Source organism: Mustela nigripes, chromosome 9 (assembly GCF_022355385.1).
Source record: "Mustela nigripes isolate SB6536 chromosome 9, MUSNIG.SB6536, whole genome shotgun sequence".
Taxonomy (NCBI): Eukaryota; Metazoa; Chordata; class Mammalia; order Carnivora; family Mustelidae; genus Mustela; species Mustela nigripes.
In genome coordinates this window covers 39,809,170-39,831,296 of record NC_081565.1, presented here as the reverse complement: position 1 = coordinate 39,831,296, position 22,127 = coordinate 39,809,170, and positions in this window count along the sequence as shown.

The window sequence follows — 22,127 nt, the reverse complement described above, 5'->3', positions numbered from 1 at the left end:
GAAGTGTCTTCCTTCTCATTGGTTTCCATGAATTGTTTCAGTTCCTCTTTGATCTCCTGATTGATCCAAGCATTCTTAAGCAAGGTGGTCTTTAGCTTCCAGGTGTTTGAGTTCCTTCGGAACTTTTCCTTATGATTGAGCTCCAGTTTCAAAGCATTGTGATCTGAGAATATGCAGGGAATAATCTCAGTCTTTTGGTATCAGTGGAGTCCTGATTTTTGACCCGGTATATGGTCTATTCTGGTGAAGGTTCCGTGTGCACTTGAGAAGAATGAGTATTCTGTTGTTTTAGGGTGGAATGTTCTGTATATATCTATGAGGTCCATCTGGTCCAATGTGTCACTCAATGCTCTTGTTTCTTTATTGATTTTCTGCTTCGATGATCTGTCTATTTCTGAGAGAGGCATATTAAGATCTCCTACGATTAGTGTATTCATATCAATATGACTCTTTATCTTGATTAACAGTTTTCTTAAGTAATTGGCTGCTCCCATATTGGAAGCATAGATATTTACAATTGTTAGATCATCTTGGTGGATAGTCCCTTTAAGGATTATGTAGTGTCCTTCTGTATCTCTGACTACAGTCTTTAGTTTGAAGTCGAATTTATCTTATATGAGATTTACCCCAAAGATACAGATGTCATGAAAAGAAGGGCCATCTGTACCGCAATGTTTATAGCAGCAGTGGCCATGGTCGCCAAACTATGGAAAGAACCAAGATGCCCTTCATTGGGCGAATGGATAAGGAAGATATGGTCCATATACACTATGGAGTATTATGCCTCTATCAGAAAGGATGAATACCCAACTTTTGTAGCAACATGGATGGGACTGGAAGAGATTATGCTGAGTGAAATCAGTCAAGCAGAGAGAGTCAATTATCATATGGTTTCACTTATTTGTGGAGCATAACAAATATCATGGAGGACAAGGGGTGTTATAGAGGAAAAGGGAGTTGGGGTAAATTGGAAGGGGAGGTGAATTATGAGAGACTATGGACTCTGAAAAACAATCTGAGGGGTTTGAAGTGATGGGGGGGGTGGGATGTTGGGGTACCAGGTGGTGGGTATTATAGAGGGCATGGATTGCATGGAGCACTGGGTGTGGTGAAAAAATAATGAATACTGTTTTTCTAAAAATAAATAAATTGAAAAATTTTTTAAAAAAAGACAGTATGGTACTGGCACAAAAACAGACACACAGATCAGTAGAACAGAATAGAGAGCCCAGAAATAGACCCTCAACTCTATGGCCAAGTAATTGTCAACAAAGCAGGAAAGAATGTCCAATGGATAAAGGACAGTCTCTTCAACAAATGGTATTGGGAAAATTGGCCAGCCACATGCAGGAAAATTGAACTGGACCATTTCTTAAGACCACACACAAAAATAAACTCACCATGGGTGAAGGACCTCAATGTGAGAAAAGAATCCATCAAAATCCTTGAGGAGAACACAGGCAGCAACCTCTTCGACCTCAGCCACAGCAATTTCTTCCCAGAAACATCACCAAAGGCAAGGGAAGCACGGGCAAAAATGAACTATTGGAACTTCATCAAGATCAAAAGCTTTGCACAGCAAAGGAAAAAGTCAAGAAAACCAAAAGACAACTGACACAATGGGAGAAGATATTTGCAAATGACATATCAGATAAAGGGTGAGTATCCAAAATCTATAAAGAAGTTATCAAACTCAACACCCAAAGAAAAAAGAATCCAATCAAGAAATGGGCAGAGGACATGAACAGACATTTCTGCAAAGAAGACATCCAGATGGCCAACAGCCACATGAAAATGTGCTCCACTAGCAATCAGGGAAATACAAATTAAAACCACAGTGAGATACCACCTCCCACCAGTCAGAATGGCTAAAATTAAAAAGTTAGGAAATGACAGATGCTGGTAAGAACATAGAGAAAAGGGAACACTGCTGCTGGGAATGCAAGCTGGTACAACCCCTCTGGAAAACAGCATGGAGATTCCTCAAAAAGTTGAAAATACACCTACCCTACGACCTAGCAATTGCACTACTGCGTATTTATGCTAAAAATACAAATGCAGTGATCTGAAGGGATATGCGCACCCAAATGTTTTTAGGAGCAATGTCCATAATAGCCATACTATGGAAGGAACCTAGATGTCTATCAACAGATGAATGGATAAAAATGATGTGATTATATATATATATAATGGAATACTATGCAGCCATCAAAAAATGAAATCTTGTCTTTGCAACAACATGGGTGGAACTAGAGGGTATTATGCTGAGCAAAACAAGTCAACCAGAGAAAGACAATTATCATATGATCTCCCTGATATGAAGAATTTGGGAGGCAACATGGGGGGCTAGGGGGTTGGGGAGGAAAAACTGAAACAAGATGGGTCGGGAAGGAGACAAACCATAAGAGACTCTTAATCTCGCAAAACAAACTGAGGGTTGTCGCGGGGAGGGGGTTAGGGAGAGGGTGGGTGGGGTATGGACATTGGGGAGGGTATGTGCTATGGTGAATGCTGTGAAGTGTGTAAACCTAGAGATTCACAGACCTGTACCCCTGGGGCTAATAATACATTATATGTTAATAAAAATAATTTTTTAAAAAAGTAATTGCATAATATTATGTATAATAATTATATGTTATATTATATATAATACAATTATATATCATATTTTATTACAATTATATATTTTTATATCATATATTTATATATAATATATATAATATAACATAACATATATTATATATAATATATAATATATTTTAATATATGTAATATATATTATAATATATATTATATGTTATATATTATAAGTTATATAATATAAGAATATGTTATATAATATAACATATTATGTTAATATAACATATATAATGTTAATATAATATAATATATTAACATATATAATATATAATATATTATATATTATATAATATATATATTATATATTATGTTATATATAATACAATATAACATATATATTATATAATATATATTATATTAAATATGATTAAATATAATATAACATAAATGTTATATATTTGATAATAATATCACAAAGGATATGGGTAGGGCAAAGTCATCTTGGAATTAGAAAATATCAAAAGATAATAACTTAAATCAATAGGAACATATTAAAAACCCAGTAAATAAAATTGTATACTTGCTTTCCTTTTTTCTCTCAGCTTTTTAAAAAAGACATATTATATAAATTAATATAAAAAAGTATGCTTATATTTTTAGCATACAGGTGTATAATATATATTACATTACTCATGTAAAAACAGGGAAGAGGCAAAATAGCTATGTAAGAATAATACTTCTCTATCTAGATGGAATTAAGTTAGTATAAATCTCAATGAAGTAGATTATAAAGTAAGATGTATATGCTAATCCATTGAACAATTACAGAAAAAATAGCTTAAAAAACAGACTGAAGAGTGCTTGGGTGGCTCAATCAGTTGAGCTCTGACTCTAGGTCTTGGCTTAGGTCATGGTTATGAGATCAAGTCCCATGTGGGGTTCCAGGCTCAGCAGGGAGCCTGCTTGAGATTCTCTCCCTCTCCTGCTCCTCATCCATCTCTAAAAATAAATAAATCTTTAAAACAAATAGACTGTATCCATACCACCTCTTCTTTAGCAGTTCATCTATTGATGGACACTTGGGTTGCTTCAATATCTTGGCTATTGTAAATAATGTAGCAATAAATATAATGGTGCATATATCTTTCTGAAATAACTTTTTTTTTTCTCATTCATAGTAAAACTTTATTGAACAGAAAATCCAGCAAAGGTTTTCACCTCTGCAAATTTCCCCTTGGTTTAAAGTAAAGCACTGCATTTTTGAAATAGCTTTTTTGTTTGTTTTCTTTGAGTGAATATACAGTAATAGAATTATTGGATTATGTGATGTTTCTATTTTTAATTATTTGAGGAAGCTCCATACGGTTTTTCACAATGTTGCAGCAAATTATACTTCCACCAATAGATCATGAGTGTTCCTTCTTAACTATTAATGCTTGTTAGTTCTTGTCTTTTTGATACTAGATAATCTTACAGGGTGTGAGGTAATATGTCTTTGCCATTTTTATTTGCATTTTCCTGACAATGAGTGATACTAAGCATCTTTTTTTTTCCTATTGTTATTTTTTTCAATTAATTTATTTATTTTCAGAAAAACAGTATTCATTATTTTTTCACCACACCCAGTGCTCCATGCAATCTGTGCCCTCTATAATACCCACCTGGTATATATATGTAATGGAATATTACTCAGCCATAAAAAAGAATGTAATCTTGCCATTTGCAAAAACAAAGAGTTGAATATAATACTAAGTGAACTAAGTCAGATGGAGAAAGATAAATACCACAAGATTTCACTTATATGTATAATCTAAAAAACAAAACAAATAAAGAAACTCATAAATAGAGAATAAATTGATGGCTGCCTTGGGGGAGGTGGCTGGGCAAAATAGGTGAAGGGGGATTAAGAAGCACAAACTTCCACTTATAAAATAAATAGGTACAGCCTAGGAAATGTGATTTGTAATATTACAATAACTTTGTATGATGACAGATGGCAATTGAATTTATCATAGTAAATATTTCATAATGTATGTAATTGTCAAATCACTGTATTTTACACCTAAAGCTAATATATGTCAACTATTCTTTAATTAAAAAAATATATATAATATTAAAAAAAACAACAAATAGACTGAATAATATCCTTCACAAAGTCAAATGTTACACTAGAAAATATTTAGTTAATGGAAAACAAAGAAGTAAAGGAGGAACAGTGAGACATATGGAAAATAAAATTAAAATGGCAGACATCAATTTAATATCAGTAGGATTATTAAATGTGGATGGTTTAAACAATATAATCAAAATGCAGAGTTTGTCAGAGAGGCTTAAAAACAAGACCCAGCTCTATTTAGTCTGCAGGAGACACAATTTAAATGGAATGTTATAAACTATAAAGAATGGGAAAAAATAAAACATGCAAACAGCAAACATAAGAAAAGATCAAATGGTTCTACTATTAGACAAAACAGACTTTAAGATAAAAACTGCTAGTAGTAATTGAAATACTCTTCAAATAATGGATAGAGCAACCAGTCAGCAGATTAAAATGGAAACAGAGAACTTAAAACATCACAAGACAAGTAGACCTAACAAAAATCCACAAAGCACACTGCCTGAAACAGCAGAGTACATTCTTCTCCTATATGTAAAGGAACATTCTATAGTATACACCATAAGCTAGGCCATTAAATAATACTTAATTTGTAATTATTAAAATCATGAAATTATTTTCTGTGAACAATAACTGAATTTAGAAATCAATAAAGAAACTTCAGAATTTACAAATATGTAGAAATTAAACTACATTCTTTATATAATCACAAAAAACTAAAATATGTTGAGATGAACAAAAATAAAGACAGGATGCAACTAAGGATGAATGCAGTGTTTTATAGTTATAAATGTTTAAGAACAAAGACAGCTCAAGTCAATAATTTAAAAAATTGGAAAAAGAAAAGCAAACTCTATCTAAAGCAAGCAGAAGGAAGTTAATCATAAATAGTAAAATGGAAATTAAAGAAATTGATAATATTAAAACAATAGAGAGAATCAAGAAAACTAAAATTCATTTGTAATATTAACAAAATTGACAGAACTTTCAGATTAATCAAGGAAAGATAATATTCAAATTACTATAATCATGAGTAAAATAGCAAGATGTTGATCTTACAGATATAAAAATGACTATATGAGACTACTTTGAAGAACTGTAAGTTAATAGATAACTTGGATGAAATAGATAAGTTCCTAGAAAAAAATGACTACCAAAATCAATTCAAGAAGGAATAAAAAATATGAATAGACCTATACCAGGTACAAATACAGGATTAGTAGTGAACCTATTATTCACACACACACACACACACATACACACACGCACACTCTCACACATCCCAGCTCCAGAGAGCTCAATGGCAAACTTGGGCACATGCACCCGAATGTTTATAGCAGCAATATCCACAATAGCCAAACTATGGAAAAAACCTAGATGTCCATCAACAGATGAATGGATCAAGAAGATGTGGTATATATACACAATGGAATACTATGCAGCCATCAAAAGAAATGAAATCTTGCCATTTGCGACAACATGGATGGAACTAGAGCGTATCATGCTTAGCAAAATAAGTCAAGCAGAGAAAGACAACTATCATATGATCTCCCTGATATGAGGAAGTGGTGATGCAACAAGGGGGCTTAAGTGGGTAGGAGAAGAAATCAATGAAACAAGATGGGATTGGGAGGGAGACAAACCATAAGTGACTCTTAATCTCACAAAACAAACTGAGGGTTGCTGGGGGGAGGGGGTTTGGGAGAAGGGGGTGGGATTATGGACATTGGGGAGGGTATGTGCTTTGGTGAGTGCTGTGAAGTATGTAAACCTGGTGATTCACAGACCTGTACCCCTGGGGATAAAAATATATGTTTAGAAAAAATAAAAAATTTAAAAAAATTTTGAAGAATAATCAATAATTCTCCATACACTGTTCCATAAAAGTTAGAAGAGGGGAAATAAAACAAACAAACCAAACACTTGCCAACTTATTCTGTGAGAACAGTGTTAGCCAGGTAATAAGCCAGAGAACTATATCTCAAAAAAAGAAAGCTGCAAATCTCTCTTATAAATACTTCACAAAAATCCTCAGTATGGGGGCACCTGGGTGGCTCTGTGGGTTAAGCCTCTACCTTCAGCTCAGGTTATGGTCTCAGGGTCCTGAGATGGAGCCCCACATTGGGCTCTCTGCTCAGCAGGGAGCCTGCTTCACCCACCCTCTTCACCTGCTGCTCTGCCTACTTGTGATCTCTCTCTGTCAAATTAGTAAATAAAATCTTCTTAAAAGGTCCTCAGTAAGATTCCAACAAACCAAATCCAGTGACATATAAAAAGCAATATATGCCACAATCAAGTGGCATTTATCAAGAATAAAAGGCTGACTTAACATCCAAGTATCAAAATAATATATAATGTAATATACTATATGTAATATGCTATGTATAATACACTATACTATAATGTAATATATTACCAGATATACTGTATGTATATGTTTATGCTACAGGACTAGAAAAGTGGATAATGTAATATACTATATGACTAGAATAAAAGGTAAAAATCACAAGATCATCTCTATATATTGTGGCTCAATAAATTGTTTTCATGCTTAAAGATAACTACTACAGCATCATCATAACGTTTCAGAGAGCAGGAGGCAGAAATCAGCATATGGCCCTTCTTTCAAGAATGCTAAATAAAATATACATATTATTATTCTGCCTATTTAATTTGCCTAACTAATTGCACAACCTGAAATTATTGCAATACATTTGAAAAATTGGGTGTTTCATCTGGGGCAGCAAATTTAGGAGGCAATTAACAGTCTAAGGCACAGATAATTAAGGTTCCTTCAGAAAAGAACATGATTATTCAAAAAAAGTAAATAAACTGAAAAGAAAATGGGACTATAAGGAGAAAGAAAACTGATGTTAAAGATAACAGCTGATATGCAAGAAAGAAAATCTCAGACAAAATCAAGAAGCTGCAGTCACACTAATCAGACTATTGAGGTTGAATTCCAATAATCAATCAAAGTTTTATTATGAGAATATAATAAGATGTTAACTCAGAAATTTTCAAAGTAAGGCCAGATGAATTTCAATTACCTTACTCTGTATAATGGCTTCCTTGTCCCAGAAAATTGATATAAATATAAAGCAAATATGATTATAAATGTGTAGGCATTTACAGTCCTGATACATTTATGTGTTTAGAATTAAAAGACAGGGAGAAATAATGTGATCTATCTCTATATCTACCTCTCTTTCTCCCTATATTAGAGAATAAAAACATTTAATTAGAAAGAGAAACATTTACTGTTTGGACCACAGTGAATTGGAATCAGATCATGGCCTATTTGGAATATCAAAAACAAAAAGAATCCAAAAGTTACTAGTTGTGAGGTAATTTACCCTGTCTTCCTAGATTTAACATTCAGCAACTCCAGACTGCACTCCCCAGGGATTCTAAAGACCATGGAAATAGAGGAATAGAGGCTAAACATCTATTTAAGGTCAAATGATCAAATAGCTTTGCATGCATGAACTAAATGAACCTTCTTCTATCAGGTTAGAACAAATATTATCTCCATATATTCCATGAGACAATTGAAGAACAAAGAAACCAAGTAAATTCCCTAAAATCTTACAGCTCCTGCTTGGAAATGATGGAGCCAGGACCCAACTTTGAATGGCTTCCAGAGTTTTCTCTCAAATATTTTGCTAATAGCCTACTCTGGTAATCTGAACATTTAGGGAAATTAGGCTGTTTTTTGTTATGGAAGCCAAGGAGAAGAATCATTTGAATGATTAAAAGAATGATTAAGAGTTTAAAATATTGCATAAAGATACAAGAGTGAAATATTTCCATGTAAGTGGCAACAAGGCAGTATAATGAAGCTGGGTAATTTTATATTACATTTAGAGAGCAATTAATTATGTGAAGGAAGACATTTTGATTTCAATCAATCCTCCTGAAAATGAGAGGAGAGACTGACAGAAAAAGCTCTAGGGCATGAGTGAGCTACTGAGGTAAGATTATTCAAAGTATTTTTTTTAACATGGCTGAAATGTCATCATTTTAAAATACTGATGGTATGAAGCTTTCAACGGATGGGAGAGGGTGAAATTATTGGTAAGAAACTTAGGGTGCACAATATACAGTCTTACATCCAGTTAAAGCATCCTATTTTGCCTAAATAGTTTACTGCCCAGTCAAGTGAGATATATACACATATATTTATTTAGTGAATAATATTGAATATATATGTGGAGTCAATATATATGCATATATAATAGAATATATATGTATATATAATCAATCTCCCAATACACAATCTCCCAATACACAGATATGTATGTTATATACCATTTTTAATCTGGATATTTCTCTCTTAGAAACCTTTACAATTTTATCTGGAGATTAGTAAATTTAGGACTACCATCACCTTTTTCCTGTGTTGGGTCTAGTTTGTCACAGACCTGATAACTGCCATGCTTTTTTATTTTCCCCCTCACTTTGCTAGATCAAATCTCATATTAGCTACTAAGAAATGATTGAATGGAAGGATATTTTTGAACTCATGTGTTGGAAACTATCCAATTTTGCCCTGAAATTAGATAAAGTTTGGGGCTTAGAATAGGAATTCTAGAGTAAAAATAATTTTCCCTTGAACTTAAGTAGCATAATCCAAATCGTCAATTTTCAAGAATTGCTACTCAGAACTAACATGGCTGCAATTCTGTCCCATTAAGTCTTCAGGACATTTTAGACTCTTTTTCCTGTATTCCTAAAAGCCATAAAGATTCTCAACTTTTTTTTTTTAAGGAAAACAATCAACCCTTTTAAGAAATTCTTGCATCCTACAAACTTTTTCCCTCATATTACTCATTTATTTATTACTATCTGCTTTTTCTCTCCTTTTGAAATCATCATTAGAAAAATGTTAGAATAAAAACTTTATCATCAACTTATTTGATTCCTTTTCACCTAATTGTTTATATTTTTGTTTTGTGTGTTTCTTTCAGAAAGAATTCTTTCATTTTATTTTGCAGCATGCAATTATTATTATATTTAATTTGGCTAATATTCTTTCCAAAAGATAGATTTTACCTCTTAGCAAATCTTTTTATTTTAATGGATGATATCTTATGTCTTTGAAGATATAGATTTTATTTGATTTGTTATGTGTTTATAGAAGTTTTCATTTGCACACAGTTTAATAAGAAAAAATAGTTCTGAATAATGATATACAACTTCAACAATCTCTAGACTAGAACATTCTACTGTCACTTTAACTAAACAAGAGCCACATTTCCCAGAACTCCCTGCCTTGTATTATTCCAAGTAAAATGTGATCAAAATAACTAGTTTGAGATTTGGAATGCAGACAAAAAGCAAGAGATGGTACTTCCTGAATGTTCACATTGTTGCATCTGTTAACAGATGAAGAAACGCCCAACAGATTCACACTTGTTGTTGTTGATCACCACTATGTGTATAGATCTTCTTGCCAGTATGTTAGCCTGTTCTCTTGCCAGTATATCAGTGTTCTCTTGCCAGTCACAAGACATTTAGTTGTAGATCCTCAGAGGAAAAAATTTCCTTGAGACTGCTCTTCCAATTCCCCCTTTCTGGCTCTCTTTGTGATTAAAATTTTCTAGTCTTCTCAAATTGATCAATTTCTGGTGTTTTTAATCTTCCAGTTCCACCTTTAAGAACTTCATATCTTACATAGCTCTTCTCACAGATGTATAGGACTAATGCCCATATTTAATAATTTATTTCATAACTTGTAATAGAGTCTGTGATAAAATACCTACATACTGGGTATCCTTGTTTTGTACCAAACTCCACAAGGCAAGTAAATAATATTTCAATATGAGTGTAATATAGGTGTTTCTTAAATATCATTTATCAGACTAACAGTGTTTCTTATTTCTAGTCTGCTAAGTGTCTTTTAAAAAATTATAGTTTAATCAAATAAACTTCTTTTGAGATAATTAACATGTTTTCTATATCTTGTTTTTAATGAATAATCACATTGGTTTTTGAATAAACAAAAGTTGCATTTTTGGAATAATTCTTATATTTTTTGTGACAATTCAGTTTGCTAGTATTTTGTTTATGAGTTTTTATATTCATGTTCATGTGGCAAATTTCCTTTAATTTTCATATATGTATGATATTCTTAGGCTAGTATCAGTTATACTGATCTCAAAATTTGAGATTAGTATTTTTAAAATTTTTTTTTATTTTTATAGAGAGGGGGAGAGAGAGAGAGGATCCACATGCATGAGGGAGAGAAGGAAGTGCAGCAGACTCATTGCTGAGTGCAAAGCCAGACATGGGGTTTGATCTCACAACCCTGAGATCATGACCTGAGGTTAGATCAAGAGTTGGACTTAACTGACTGAGTCACATAGGTGCCCCTTAAGATAAGTTTATCTTTTTCCTATTTTTTTCTAGTTCTTCTTCAAGGGGAATTGTTTTAATTAAAAATTTAACAACTATAAGATTACCTCTACTTTTTATTTCTTCTTCTGTCAGCTTTGATAAATGTTTCTTCAAAAAAAGTATCTACTTTTTCTGGATTTTTTTTTTTAATGTAGTGTCATAAATTTATTTAATTCTCTTATCTTTTTTTAGTGTGGGAAGGCCTTAAAATAGTGCCTTATTCTTGGGTTTGGAAGTCATATTCTCATATTTTTAAATCAGCCTGACTGAAGATTTATTGATTTATTATTCTTTTAAAAACTTTTGGTTGTTGATTTTATTTATCTTATGTGTGTTCCCTATTTTATTTTAACTTATATTTTGTTTAATTTTCTTCTGCTTTCTTTGGTTTTAATAGCTATCATTATTCTACCTTATTGATACAATAGCTTCAAAATTATATTTTATAATTTTTTCTTTTCTAATATACACAATTAAAGCTATGAGTTTCTCTCAAGTCACTAACTTAGATGTATCCTCCACTTTTTTTAATGATACATTTTTAGAGCAGTTTTAGGTTCACAACAAAACAGGTGAAAATAAAGATAATTCTCATATATCCTTACCCCCATGTATGCATAGCTTCACACTTATCAACATACTCTACCACTGTGATACATTTGTTATAATTGATGAACATTATAATCACTAAAGTCCACAGTTCACATTACAGATCAATCTTGATGCTGTACATTTTGTGGGTTTGCATAAACATACAATAACATGTATTATCATTATGATACCATACAGACTAATCCTCATGGATTTTCATGACTTGATAATTCATTTTTTTGTGCTTACTAATTTCCATTTCCCAGATATACCACAGTTTATTTATCCATTCACTTACTGGTAGGCATTGTGGTGGCTTCCATGTCAGGCAATAATGAATAAAGTTTCTATAAATATGTATGTACAAGTTTTTGTGTGGGCATAAGTTTTCAGCTCCATTAGGTAAACACCAAAAAGCATGATTGCTGCATTGTATGGTAATAGTACATAGTTCTGTAAGGAACTTCCAAACTGTCTTTCGAAGTGGCAACATCATTTTACATTTCTTCCAGCAATGAATGAAAGTTCTTTTGGCTCCACATCCTCTCCAGCATTTGGTCCTATCAGTATGTCAAATTTCAACCATTATAATGGGTATACAGTGGGATCTTGTTGCTTTAAACATTTTTTTTCTATTGCATTAATACTGTCAAAATTTTTTCTGTGAAAACTATTCCTTGAAACAAAATTATTCATTGAAATATGGTTTTGGATACTGGATAAGCATTGGAGAGGATCTGTACAAGAGTTGTAGATATGGGAAAACTGCTGTGTTCCTCTACCTATTCTTTTCCTTTATGGTGTCAAGTTTTGAAAGGATGAAGGGAGAATAAGTGTGTAAACCTGGCGATTCACAGACCTGTACCCCTGGGGATAAAAATATATATTTATAAAAAATAAAAGATTAAAAAAAAAGAATGATTTACTACAGGGTCTGTGACAACACAATGAAACACCTACAAAACCTTGAAAAATAAGGATCATACAACTACTCCAGAGGGACTTGCAGCATGAGCTTAAATAGTTCCCATTCACAATTAATGCTTTGAATTTCAGAAGGGAAAAATAAGCAAATAACTAAAAATGAGTCACTAAAATTAAAGTAAAACATAAATAAAGCTGCCTCTTTACTTAATTTTACTGAATGTAGTGTATATAATACAGATAGTATTATCTCTGATTTCAGTGAAATTACAGAATCAATCATCAGATAATTGCTAATTACAAACAGATTATAAAATAAAGGAAGATACAAAATGTAATCCTCCACATGTATTGTGATTTAAAAATAGAATACAGACATATAGAGGCACATGTTATGGTTACAAAGGGTTGTAAAAGGATTCAAAGGGATAAGCCTGACATTTTATTGATCTGATATGGATGATACAATTTATAACCTATTTAAAGAAATCTTGGTCAGTTTTTATTCTATTGAAACTGAATGCCATTAAGAAATAGTTAAAGTGTCCCAACATGATTCTTTTGAAAAATCAGAATTAGTAATATAAATGGATACTATTTATGAGTGCAAGAGGACACAGTGAGATATAAATAACAATTATGTTTCAGAATATATTGTATTTTTCATAAGCATAAAATAGTGATTACACTAGAATAAGCTTAGAATAAGCTTACACTAGAATAATATTAGAAAGAAGGGCATTATTTATAACAAAAGACTAAATGTTATAACATTCGATAATAGCTGAAAGTACTATTAGCTATGGATTTAGCATACTTTTTGTGTTTATATTCAGGTTCACTACAAAAATGTTTTAAATACCTTCAAAAGATATCTCTCTAGTAAGTATATTAATATTTAAGATGTATAGTTTCTTGCATATAACTTTTTAGATATTTTAACAGAGAAATAAAAAAGAGATGTTGATTCAAATTTACTTTGAATTTCCTATTTTTTTTGCCATATTTTATCGATTGCAACTTAATGTTATAGGATGTCTATGTATGAGACATAAATTGCTTGCAAATAGTGAAACTGAATCACTCACTCCTAAATAATTTATTTGAATAAAGTAAAATATGCTTCTGTAGCCAACTAACTTGTATATACTTGTACAAAGTAGGGAACTGTATTTAATCACAATTGTAACAGGCTGATGTCAGAATATTTCCAGTTTTAATTTTTTCTAGTTATAGTTTTCCCTAAAATTAAAAATGTATATGTAAAAATTCTCTCCAAATATAACATAATACATGATATTGAAGCATGGTATATCAACTTTAAAAGAGTAAAAAATGTTCTTTGTTCTTCCTTCATATTGGAAATATTAAAACAATTGCCAAAATTATATGTTACAAAGAGGAGGCATGGCACAAATGAAGAAAAACACATAGGAGAATAAACAAATGAATTTTCTCTCAGCCAAGTGCCAAATTCTGGTTACTGACTGACTCTTCTCCATGGAGTGATTCATGGACCTGTGCCACTTTATGTGTAGGAACTAATCTCCATCTGTATCTCTATCAAGTCACCAGAAAGGAAAATGAGAAAATGGAGGGGTCCTATTTGTTTATTAAAAGTGCCATCCCTTGGTGGGGGGTGCACCTGGGTGGCTCAGTGGGTTAAGCCTCTCCTTTTGGCTCAGGACATGATCTTGCAGTTCTGGGATTGAGCCCCACATCGGGCTTCCTGCTCAGTGGGGAGCCTGCTTGCAATCAGGTAGTGTGATGCCCCCAGTTTTATTTTTGTTTTTCAACATTTCCTTAGCGATTCGGGGTCTCTTCTGATTCCATACAAATTTTTGGATTACTTGCTCCAGCTCTTTGAAGAATACTGGTGGAATTTTCATCGGAATGGCATTAAAAGTATAGATTGCTCTAGGCAGTATAGACATTTTAACAATGTTTATTCTTCTGATCCAAGATCATGGAATGGTCTTCCATATTTTTGTGTCTTCTTCAATTTCTTTCATGAGTGTTCTGTAGTTCCTCGAGTACAGATCCTTTACCTCTTTCGTTAGGTATATTCCCAGGTATCTTATGGTTCTTGGTGCTATAGTAAATGGAATCAATTCTCTCATTTCCCTTTCTGTATTTTCATTGTTAGTGTATAAGAAAGCCACTGATTTCTGCACATGAACTTTGTATCCTGCCACGTTGCTGAATTGCTGTATGAGTTCTAGTAGTTTGGGGGTGGAGTTTTTTGGGTTTTCCATATAAAGAATCATGTCATCTGCGAAGAGAGAGAGTTTGACTTCTTCATTGCCAATTTGGATACCTTTTATTTCTCTTTGTTGTCTGATTGCTGTTGCTAGGACTTCTAATACTATGTTGAACAAGAGTGGTGAGAGTGGGCATCCTTGTCTTGTTCCTGATCTCAACGGGAAGGATGTAAGCTTTTTCCCATTGAGGATGATAGTTGATGTGGGTCTTTCATAGATAGATTTGATGAAGTTCAGGAATGTTCCCTCTTTCCCTATACTTTGAAGCATTTTAATCAGGAACGGATGCTGGATTTTGTCAAATGCTTTTTCTGCATCAATTGAGAGGACCATGTGGTTCTTCTCTCTTCTCTTATTAATTTGTTCTATCACATTGATTGATTTGCAAATGTTGAACCATCCTTGTAGCCCAGGAATGAATCCCACCTGGTCATGGTGGATAATCTTTTTAATGTGCTGTTGGATCCTGTTGGCTAGGATCTTGTTGAGAATCTTAGCATCCATATTCATCAGTGATATTGGTCTGAAATTCTCCTTTTTGGTAGGGTCTTTGCCTGGTTTGGGGATCAGGGTAATGCTGGCTTCATAGAAAGAGTCTGGAAGTTTTCCTTTTGCTTCAATTTTTTGAAACAGCTTCAGGAGAATAGGTGTTATTTCTTCTTTAAAAGTTTTGTAGAATTCCACAGGGATTCCAATCAGGTCCTGGGCTCTTGTTTTTTGGGAGGTTTTAGATCACTGCTTCATTCTCGTTACTATTCAGGTTGTCAATTTCTTCCTGGTTCAATATTGGGAGTTTATAGTTTTCCAGGAATGCATCCATTTCATCTAGGTTGCTTAGCTTATTGGCATATAACTGTTGATAATAACTTCGGGTGATTGTTTCTACTTCCTTGGTGTTCGTTGTGATCTCTCCCTTTTCATTCATAATTTTATGAATTTGGGCTTTCTCTCTTTTCTTTTGGATTAGTGTGGCCAATGGTTTATTGATCTTATTAATTCTTTCAAAAAAAAGCTTCTAGTTTCATTGATACATTCTACTATATCTCTGCTTTCTACCTCATTGATCTCAGCTCTAATCTTGATGATTTCCCTTCTTATGTGTGGAGTTGGTTTGATTTGTTGTTGATTCTCCAGTTCTTTAAGGTGTAGAGACATGAAAAAATGTTCATTATCACTAGCCATCAGGGAGATTAAAATTAAAACCACATTGAGATATCACCTTACACAAGAGTTAGAATGGCCAAAATTAGCAAGACAGGAAACAACATGGGTTGGAGGGAATGTGGAGAAAGGGGAACCCTCTTACTCAGTTGTTGGGAATGCATGTTGGTGCAGCCTCTTTGGAGAACAGTGTGGAGATTCCTCAAGAAATTAAAAATAGAACTTCCCTATGGCCCTGCAATTGCACTACTAGGTATTTACCCCAAAGATACAGATGTAGTGAAAAGAAGGGCCATCTGTACCCCAATGTTTATAGCAGCAATGGCCACGGTCTCCAAACTGTGGAAAGAACCAAGATGCCCTTCAATGGACGAATGGATAAGGAATATGTGGTCCATATACACTATGGAGTATTATGCCTCCATCAGAAAGGATGAATACCCAACTTTTGTAGCAACATGGATAGGACTGGAAGAGATTATGCTGAGTGAAATAAGTCAAGCAGAGAGACTCAATCATCATATGGTTTCACTTATTTGTCTTATTTGTGGAGCATAACAAATAGCATGGAGGACAAGGGGAGTTAGAGAGGAGAAGGGAGTTGGGGGAAATTGGAAGGGGAGGTGAACCATGAGAGACTATGGACTCTGAAAAACAATCTGAGAGGTTTGAAGAGGTGAGGGGTGGGAGGTTGGGGGAAACAGGTGGTTGGTATTAGAGAGGGCCCGGATTGCATAAAGCACTGGGTGTGGTGCAAAAACAATGAATACTGTTGTGCTGAAAATAAATAAATTAATTAATTAAAAAATAATAAAAAATAAAAGTGCAATCCCAAATTGATAAGCCCTCCACACATCAATGCTGTCTTCAGTATATCCACAGAGAAGAGTCCAGAAAGAGTTCAAACTATCCACACAACCCTAGTTAAATAGGGACCTTAAAAGTGTCTTAAAGTAATCTTCCCAACCCCTCACAGATACATCAGAAAAGGCTGAATCACTAACTGACTCAAAAAGTTGGATCACAAACTCTAATCAGTTGTTAATTGACAACTAAGCACTGTAAACTAAGACCACCAAAACAACCCTTGGCCACCTCTAAAACTCCAAAATTTCAAAATTAAAATGAGGTTAAAGGCAATAGCAACCACAAGCTGATAAGAGACATCAGTGGCCATATACTACAGAGTAGAGAGACTGGGAAGATTTAGACAAGAAAAGTTACTAAAAGCACAAACAAATCAAGAAACATAAAAGCAATGAAATAAACACAGAGAAGAGAACCCAGAATTAAATGTTTAGTTTTAAACAACTAGAAGGAATATGAAATATCCAGGGAAACAGAAAAGTGTGACCAGTACTCTGAAAATACAACAGTCAAAAACACTGCCACTGAGAATCCTAGATGTTGTATTCAGCTGATAAATACTTAGTAAGCATTAGGCATTAGGATTTTTCTCTATACACTCAAATGAATACAAATCTAAATTAGGGAGGGCACATTTTGCATGAAGCACTGGGTGTGGTGCATAAATAATGAATTTTGGAACACTGGAAAAAATGAAATTAAATTTAAAAAACAAAACAAAACAGAAATCAAATCTAAACATTATTTTTCATCCCCTAAATATTACTTGTGATAGTAACTTGCCTATCCCTACATTTAGATGGGTAAAATTTTAACATGGAAATTTAGAATGTATACAATATATTCAAATATTTTCTAACACTTGGATATTTAGATGATTAAAGTTTTAAGAAAGCATTCTACAAACAAAATTCTTGTAATACATATTTAAATATCTACTATTATTTTAGTCACAATACCAAACACACAATAAAAATTAAACTCACAAGCAGGAAACTGAGATGCATAATTAAGAAAAAATCAATATACATACTTACTGACAATTTGGATGCTAAATATTTGGGTTGTATTTTTCCTCCAATTTTTGAATATTATTAATACAGCTACAGTGAACATTCTTACATTGGGCTAATAGCATAAAAGTACCATTACAGAGTGGATGTTTGTGCCTCCTCAAAATTCCTATATTAAAACCTAAACCCTGATTATGATGGTACTTAGAGGTGGAGCCACTGAGAACTGGGTAGATTTAGAGGAGGTCATGGAAATAGAGCCTGGATTATGGGATAATTGACCTTATAAGAAGTGTAAGGGACCAGAGCTAATTTAGCAAGGATACAATAAGATGACAGGTACCTACAAACCAGGAAGAGACCCTCACCAGAACCCAACATACTGCCACTTTGATCTGACTTTCCAGTCTCCAGAACTGTGAAAAATAAATGTCTATCTCCTGAACCATCCAGTCTATGGTATTTTTGTTATGGCATACCAAATTAATGAAAACAAGTTATACTTTGAGGTGGTAAAATTATCTAAACCTTGACACTAGATTTAGTAACCCTGATGCATACCTTTGTATTTATTTACTTATTTATCTATCTATTTACTAATTTATGGTGGGTGAGAGGGAGAGAGAATCTTAACCTAGCTCAGCATGCAGCCCAACATAGGGCTTTATCTTATGACCCTGAGATCATAACTTGAGCCAAAAATCAAGAGTCCAATACCTAACTGGCCGAGCCACCCAGATGCCCCTAGGTAATCAACCCACATGCTTTAAATATTTCATTTTATTTTATAGGTTATATTACTTAAATGTTAATCTGAGAATTTTCAAAATTCAAGGATAAAATATTTATGGCATTTTAAAAAGTTAATTTAAAAACTTTGTTCAAAGCAGAAAAAGCCCAGTAATTAAATAGAAAATTGGACAAAGAATTGAAAAGAAAAATGTTTAAACCTATAAAAATATGTTTAACCTTTTTTTACTCACAAGTCTAGTAAAGAAGAAATCATCTGTAACATCACTGAAGAGAGACTATGATGCTCACCTTTGCATTTGTAATACAAATAAAATTGCTTCAGCCACTAAGTAGGGGAATTTGACAATATTATTGAAATATAATGCCCTTTCTTTACCAGCAAAAGAACTGTTAAAATTCATGCCCTCAACCCTCTTACTTAAAAATGGAGGAACAGCTAAGAGAAAAATAAGTCATATATATAAAATATTTTTATAAACACTTATACATATTTTTCATATAACTATAACATGTAGTTATAGAAGAATTGAGAAGCAAGATAAAATAATTAAGAATCCTAGGGAGTGGGGTGCCTGGATGGCTCAGTGGGCTAAAGCCTCTGCCTTTGGCTCAGGTCATGGTCTCAGGGTCCTGGGATCAAGCCCCGCATTGGGCTCTCTGTTCTGCTTCCCCAACCCCTCTCTGCCTGCCTCTCTGCCTACTTGTGATCTCTGTCAAATGAATAAATAAAATCTTAAAAAAAAAAAAAAAGAATCCTAGGGAGTGGGGCTACTGCTTGAGATAAAATGGTGAAAGAAGTCCTTTTCTAAGGAAGAGACTTTTAAGCAGTGATAAAAATGAAGTCAGGAATGAGTTTCTAGGTTGATGGGACTAGAGTTTCATGAGGATTGAATGAGGTTAAGTAATTCAAGAATCAATATGGAGTTCAAGGTATTGAATACCATGAAGCAAGATGAAAATGGGTAGTAGATAAAATTAGACATATTATCTGTGGATTAGGGCCTGTTGGGCCTAATAGAACCTCATAAGGATTATATTTTTTAACTTTTTTTTTTAAGATTTTATTTATTTACTTGACAGAGAGAGAGATCACAAGTAGGCAGAGAGGCAGGCAGAGAGAGAGGGGGAAGCAGGCTCCCTGCCAAGCAAAGAGCCCGATGTGGGGTCCGATTGCAGGACCCTGAGACCACGACCCAAGCCAAAGGCAGAGGCCCAACCCACAGAACCACCCAAAACATTATGGAGGACGTTGAGTGAGAGAGTGATTTTTAGTGGATCTCTCCAGCTTGTAGAGAAAAGATTAAAGGAAGCCTAGACTGGAGGAAAGATGGGTTAGGTTACTGCATTATTCTCAGTAAACAAATACTTTGGTTTAGGATGGGCTGCTATTAATAGAAGAGGTGAAATGTGGCTGAATTTAGAATATAAGTGCACTGATACAAGTGCACAGATCTGATATAGTGATAGACTGAATATGATTTGTGAGAGTAAGAGAGGAGTTTAAAATATTACCAATAACTTTTCTAGAAGAATTTGTAGTTCTAGTTACTGAGAAGTGGGGAAACAAGAGTTCAGTTTTATGCATGGTTACTTTAAGATGGTTATTGTAGGTCCAAGTGGTGATGTGCACTACTACATGGCTGCTCCATATATGAGTGTCTAATTCAGGGCACTGGTAAAGCTGGATGGGAATCATCCAGTGAAGATGTGCACCTGAAAGGAGAAAATCCTGGGACATTACAAAAATTTGAAAGAAAAACAATACTTCACTTAGCATAATCCTCTCCAGTTCCATCCATGTTGATGCAGAAGAGGGCTATTCATCCTTTCTGATGGCTGAGTAATATTCCATTGTATGTATGCACCACATCTTCTTCTTTATTCATTCATCCATTCACTTATTCATTTGTTCATATTCTTAATTATTCATTCTGGGCATCTCATTCTGTGGGCATACTTCCACAGTTTGGCTATTGTGGACTTTGCTGTTATAAGCATTGCGGTGCATGTGCCCCTTCTTTTCACTACATCTGAATCTTTAAGGTAAATACTAAGTAGTGTAAATTTGGGGTCATAGGGTAGTTCTATTTTTAACATCTTGAGGAACCTCCATAGTGTTTTCCAGAGCTGCTGTATCAACTTGCATTCCCGCCATCGCCATGGATGGATCTGGAGGGGATATGCTAAGTGAAGTAAGTCAAGCAGAGAAAGAGAATTATCATCTGGTTTCACTCATATGTGGAACATAAGCAATAGCACAGAGGACCATAGTTGGGGGGGGGGTTAGAATTTCCATGTATGGATTTTGGGGCAACACTTCTGTCCCAAGTATCAAGATAGAAGCATAGGCATATTGTTTGGGGATATATGCCCTTAGCTAGCAGATTCAGTCAAATGTTTACTTTATCACATAAATGTGGTTACATATTTTTATTTTGATGTATTTTCAAGACATTTTTATTTTCTTCCCTTTGTCCAGAAAACTCAAGGGCTGGGTGTGCATGTGTGTGTGTATGTTTGTGTAGGAATAGTTATATTATACTCTTACTAACATAGAATACTGCTAAAATAAGAAAAAATAAATTAACAGAGATAAGATCCACTGCATTTATGTCCTTTTTATCTGTCTTGCTCATAATTCTGTGAATTTTAAAAGTTCATTAACATATATTCTTCTATATATATACTTTATATATACACACATTTACATATATTGTAAAGAAACACAAAGTTAAAAAATGTGGAAGAGAGAAACCGAGATTGAAGCTTATGCCATTCTTCCTAATGCAATAAACCTTGGTTTCTAGTATGTAGTCAATAAATATTTCTAAAAATTAAAAATTATGCCTAAATAAAAGAGATTTAAATTGGTATGCTGTTTTGTAAGCACTTTTCAGAGCTTCTATTGAATGTAAAGCATTAATCTATTATACATTTCTTTGAAATCAAGGTTAATGTATTTACAGTTCATGTATTTGTAGTATAGAACTCTAATTTGAAGTGCAAACTTTTAACAAAATACTTTTCTTCCACTTTACATATCATGCCATGCTTCAGCCACTAGATCCTACATCCCAGATCTTTTGGCATTGAATTATAAGGAAAAGAGGAGAAAAAATAGATTACTGATCAGAAAAAGCAAGGCCACAGCAACTACCTTGTTAGTGTCAACTTTTAATTTTCTCGTGTGTAAGGAAATTCAGTTCATCAGTAGATGGATTTTTCAGGCACAGGCCTCTTATGCTCTGCAATGCTGTCCCAAGGGGCTTGCAAAATAATCAGCCCCTTTGAAATCATTTGGCTAGAGCTAAATAAGTCCTAGCTCCAATTATATTAATGAAGCAGTAAAGGCAACTGCTCATTTGGGAGCTGCACTAAACCGTTCAATGGTTGCTTGTACAGGCAGCATTTCTCTACATGTCAGTAGCTCAGAATTCTATAGATAAAACAGTTCATCTTGGT